General features: G+C 46.4%; 1 protein-coding gene across 1 annotated transcript in view; it reads right to left on the bottom strand.

Moving 5' to 3' along the window:
- The window catches only part of RBFOX1 (RNA binding fox-1 homolog 1), a 1,785,930-nt gene extending 1,781,162 nt beyond the window's left edge, over positions 1-4,768 (bottom strand). Inside the window, exon 1 of the mRNA XM_045993974.1 lies at positions 4,736-4,768. The gene's annotated coding sequence lies outside the window, so the exon portion shown is untranslated. The remainder of the gene's footprint in view (positions 1-4,735) is intronic.
- Between the last annotated feature and the right edge of the window lie 1,232 nt (positions 4,769-6,000).

Genomic DNA, 6,000 nt, shown 5'->3' on the forward strand with positions numbered 1-6,000 from the left:
ACCCAGGTTTATGCCATAGATCATGTCTCTACTGGAGTAGGGGCAGGATCTGTGACTTGGCCTCTAACTGAGAGAAAATGTGATGGAATGCCACATATGTGATTATATTAGGGGACACACACACACGACTCCATCTTGCTAGCATGCCCAGGAGAGACTCTCCTGGTGGCCCTGAGAAAGTAAGCTGACAGGATGTGAACTGCCTATGATGACGGTGATGTGGCAGGGAACTGCAGGCAGCTTCTATGAACAGAGGACTTCCAACCTACAGTTGCAAGGAACTGAATTCTTCCAACAACCACTGGAGCTCAGAGGGGACCCAAGCTCCAGATGAGACCCCAATCTTGGCTGACACCTTGACCACAGCCTTGTTAGAGCCTGAGCAGAGGACCCAGCCATGCATTTCCAGACCCTTGGCACTTGTTAGCTGAGATAATAAACAGGTGTTGCTTTAAACTAAGTTACTGGCAGTTTTTTGTGCAGTAAAAGAAAGCGAACACCGTGTATTTCCACTACAGAAGAGTAGAGAGGTTAGGAAATAGAGCTCGGGAATGAAGCAGATCTAGGTAGGAATTTGGGCTCTGCCACTTAACTCTACCAGGTCTCCAGGAGAATCAAGAAAGAAAAAGTGAGAGTAATAATGTTCTTCACGCTGGGGCAGGGTCACTCCATCCACTTTAGGACACATTTGCTCCGAGAATGGACTGTGAATCTGCAAGCTTCTCACTTGGTTTCATTTCCCAAGTGTCCCCCATCATGCAACCACTTGGCCACAGAGGACCCCAATATTTAAAGACAAGTATATGTCATGACTCCACCATGTCACCCCAATACAACCATTTCATGTGGCACCTAAGTGAAGACTCAATTTGTTCTAATATTCAAAGAAAGGGTGGCTGTCTGAGATATATCAAGGGTAGAAAGGCTTCCAACCTGGCATATTCTAGTTATCTTTAACAGGTAACTTTGACCAGGTATCATTCTCACCCGACCTGCTGATTCCAGAATCAACCCCATATCTAAGATGTTCTCAGAAATGCTCCTTACACCACTAAACCACGTGACCTTATCCTCAGTGCAACCCAGCTCAGGAAACAGTCGAAACCAGATTGAGTCCCAGAAACACCACTCATTATCTAGGATACTCTGAGACGATTCCTCACCTGCAGAAATGGGGGTGGGGACAGTTCTTCCTTCATCGGGCTACTCTGGGGTGTAAAGGAGATAATGCACTTGGAACACTTAGCACAATGCCAGGTACTTCCTAGGTGCCCAATAATGCTGGCTATCATTGCTATTATGTCCTGGATCCTGGATGCCAGAGAATGGCACCTGCTGTATCCAGAAAAAGCCATTTCTGGGAAGTGATACCCAAGTGGAAAGCCAGGGATCAGAACTGGGGGGAGCTGTGTGGCAGCACAGGGCAGGGCAGTGAGTGAGTGGAAATGGTGGCGAGATGCCAAGGCCTAAGGCTTTCTGGCCCCTGGTGCGGCCAAGGACCAAAAAAATCTGCCTCCAGGCCCTGCTTCTGTCCTGTGAGCCTCATTTTTCACTCTTCCAAGGGGACTGTAGCATTTCTATGACAATTAAGAATAAAACTTTCATAAAATGCCATCAGCTGCCCTGGGTATCCTCACTTAACAGCCCAGACTCACGGCTTAATTTTATAAATAGTCATTACCAACATTATTATTATTACTACTACTGCTATCAAGGAGAATAACCACTCACTGTAAAAAATAAATAAAATTGGAAGAGTCCAAAGAAAAATGTAAAACCACCAATTTAGTTGAATTCCCCATCTGCCTTTCTGACACCTCTCTCTGCATTCAGAGAAAGGGAGATATATGAATATAATTGCACATAATTGGAATAATATGATATATGCTGTATTTCTCACTCAACAATATGTCATGAGCATCTTTCCAAGTCCATAAACATAAATCCTCGCCACGAAATTCGAGCAGCAGCTTGAATTGGACTTTATGGATGCATGTAATTTACTTAAACAATTCCTTATTGATGGATATTGAGGCTGTATTTTTATTATTATTATTTTTTGCTAATACAACCATCCCTCAACAAATAGACAAACACAGCTTCTCATACTCGTCCATTCATCCCCAAGGTATAAATTCTTAGAAGTGTGATTACTGCATCAGAGTGAACATGTTTTAAACTTTGAAACCTGTGAGACAGGTTGCCATCCAGAATTGTTGGTCACCACATGCTGCCAACAACGTAAGTCACAAAAATGACTGCTTCTACCTATGACTTATTAGGCTAGGAAGCTGACCCATGGATTCCAGCCAGAAAGACCCAGACTGACAGCGCCGTGAAAGTCAGAGGTGGAGGAGGAACGGGTTAGGGTTGTTGATCTCAGAAAACCTCTGTAGTTTCTCAGCTTCCAGTGGGGAAACTAACAGGACAGCATCTCTGCTTCCAGTAGAGAGAACCCATGAGCTTTAATGAGGTGGGGCTCAGGGCCAGGGAATAGCTAACCCAATCCAACAAAGATGAAAATCAAGGGGGTGCTCTTCTAAGATCCTGACAGATGGAGAGATCTCAAGCCACCCCTGGCCCTATTGTGGACAATGAGCATTAAAGTGGAGGGTTTTCTCCCCACTTTTCCATCCTTCCCTTTAAACGCTCCTGCAGAGCAAGGCCACATTCAAGACTCTGGTGAGTCGCTTCCCTGTTCCATGCTTCATTTTTCCACCTGCAAAATGGGTTCAGTATCTTTAGGCTTTCTTCTCACAGATGTGGCATGACGTTACGAGAATACGGTGTGCAACTACAGGACAGGGTTATTCTAAGATTATGAAAAGCGTGCATGCCAGCCTCCAAAAGGGCCCCCAGTGATCCCTCCCCTCTGGGTATCTCCATTCATGTGTAGCCGTCTGCCACAAGTTCATTAGGGTTGGTCTGGATGAGGGACAGAATACGGCAGAGGTGACAGCATGTGGATTCTAAGGAGAGATCATAAAACACATCACGGATTCTGCCTTGCTCTCTCCCCCTGCTAGAGAGCCATGTCAGTAGAACACTCAAATGGCTTTATGGAGAGGTCCACATTGTGGGAGCTAAAGCCACCTGCCAGGAACAAGGCAGCCTAAAAGTAGATGTTCCAGCCCCACTCAAGACTGTGGATGAAGACAGTGCCAGTTCAGGCGAGACCTGAGCGAGAACCAGCCATCTAAGCCACTCCCGGATTCCTGAGCCACAGAAACTGTGAGGCAATGTTTGTCCTTTTAAACCACCAAGGTCCAGGGCACTTTTTCATGTGCCAAGACTTAACATCCGCTTTCCTGATCCATGAATCATTTCCCCATCTACAAAATGGGAAGACTATTGCACAGATGTGCTGTGGATTTACGGACACAGCACGTCTGTGACACAGTCAACCAGAGAGGGAGGCCAGGCTGTGTGACCTTGGGCACATTCTGTACTTGGGTTTCAGTTTCCTCACCCAAAAAAAGAAGACAGAAACAGCACTTACCCGACGGGGTCATTGAGGGGACTGACTCAGCACCAAGAGGAAACACTAGGTTGGAAGTAAAGTGGGACAAGAGAGCCAGTGGTGTGACTGTCACTTCTCAACATTTTTCATCTTCTTCCTCCTCCATTCGGCATCACAGATAGACACACTTCTTTCAGGTGATTCAGCAATGAGTTTATGATAAAACCCCAGCTTCAAAAGTCATTTTGGGGGAACAGACAGAGGCCAAGGAGAAGGTCCTTCGAGTGTCCAGTTTGCACCCAGTATCAGCATGGACTGGGAGCACACCAAACATGGGCACACACACGGATGCTGACCAAGTTCACGTCAACATCTTTTGATAAAAAGAATTTACTCTCAGCCATTCTCTTATCACCACTTGCCACATCTACATATTACCTCCAAACTGTTCTTCATCTGTACTCTTTTCTAAGTCAACTCACATCTTTTAAAAAATATATTTTCCAAAAAATTTTTCATATCACTACCATAAATGGAAAGCCAGTATCACTTGCTGTAAAGATAATCATGAGACCAGACACGTCGTGGCTAATACAAATGTGCCCCTTCAAATCATCTCACGGTCACCAGCTATCAACAAACAGAACACGCTTTAGGACTGCACCGCATAGCTCCCACATCCCAGAGAGGACAAGCAGGGGTGTTTCTGGAACTCTAAGTGCGGGAAGCATCCCTGCCCCTGTACACTGGGTGACACAGGCAAGGGGCACAGGAATCCATCTCTAGCACCATCCACAGACCTTTGCCCTAATGACCCAAATTCCACACCATCACGTGGGCCTTTCAAGGCGCTCATAAGCATTTGGGTCTCTACTGTGGAATCAATCAAATGATGTTAAACTTCCTTCCATTTTCCCACCACCACGGGATCTAGCTCCATATCAAGAAGCAAACAGACCAGCACATGGTCCCTCTGCCAGTCACTGTTCCCCCAGACCTGTCCCCCAGGTAGGCCGGGCCCTTCCCTGAGAGAGGTGTTCAGCTTTCATAGCATGTACTGCGAAACACGGGCTGAGACTGGCCCCACATGTCTCCTAATAGAAATTCTGTGAGTGCCCAGGAACATTTATTCCCCTCAAACCCAGTTACTCCTCCAGCAAGATCAGTTTCAGGTAAAAACCAGTCCCGGTGATTGATGACGGAGACCAAGAAGGCTGAAAAGGATGCAAAAGCAGTTTCTGAATCTAATCCGTTCAGCGAAATGCTTCTACTTACTGAGTCTTCTGGACTGTTCCTGGCACTGGAGAGGGGGGCGGAGTTCTCAGATTTGTAGTCCTGGGAAAAAGAAAAACAAAAACAGGTGGGGGAACCCATATTGAAGACAAAATTGCAATCTGGAGTAACCCGGCTTGGCATGACCCCCAGTCTCTTGCCACATTTACCCAAAGGACTTTCTCTCCTTCTCTGCGGCCTCCTCCCGGAGGGGTCTAGGCCTGTACTGCTATTACAGCAGCCCCGAGGCACACAGGACTAATCTGAGCTGAAACATGCTGTAAGTACGCATTACCTGCTGGATTTTGAAGGCACTTGTGAGAAAAATAAAATGATTGTAAAATCTCATTCATACTCATACACCATCAATATTTTACATTGATTACATGTTAAAATGATATTTAAATACCTAAAAATAAAGTGTTGTATTTAAATACACAAACATACTATGAATATTTGAAGTAAAACATAGTATTATAATTCATTTCACCTGTTACTTTTTAATGGGTCTACTAGAAAATTTTGACTCCCATGCATGGCCCTCCTGATGCCTCTATGAGGCCGCCCTGGTCTAGATTCTTCTCTGAGCGTACATACTCCACCCTAGGTGGAGGGTCACACCCAGCTGCCCTGTGGCGGCGACACCCTATCCACTGCGACACCCCAACAACAGAGGCCGTTCCTGGAGCACGTGCACTGCTGTGCCCTTTTTGCTCTCTGTGTGCTTTGTTCTGATACATGAGAGTATCAGAAACAGGTCTCAATCTCAGCCCCACATTACAGTTACAGAAGCACAGAGGCTGAGAACCTGTCCAAAGTACCCCAGCGGGGATGCAGGGGAGCCAGGGCTTGGGTGCCCCATGTGAACGGACGGTTGGCCGTCGTGCTGTTGCATTCTCCCTCTGAGACCTTTATCTACTTCTCCATGAGGCACATGAGAGCTTGTGACAGTCAGTCACCATCGGACTCTGGGGAGCTGCTCCCACCTCAAAAGTGGCAGCAGTGCCTAAAGCTCCAAATTGTCATTAACTGAAAGTTACTGGGGTTTGACCTGGAGTCACCTCTTCAACCTCCTGGGCAGAGACAAAGCGGTGTATGCATTCTTGCACAAGTGAGGGAGACAGAGATATAGACAGAGACCGAGAGATCAAAAGAGACAGAGGACGAAAGACAGGAAAAGAGAAAAGCAGAGAGCGAAGAAGCAGCCTGCTCTCCAGCACTAGCCACCAGTTACTCAGACCCATGCATGGAGTTCTGTCAATAGTTCA

This window comes from Meles meles, chromosome 21, assembly GCF_922984935.1.
Source record: "Meles meles chromosome 21, mMelMel3.1 paternal haplotype, whole genome shotgun sequence".
NCBI lineage: Eukaryota > Metazoa > Chordata > Mammalia > Carnivora > Mustelidae > Meles > Meles meles.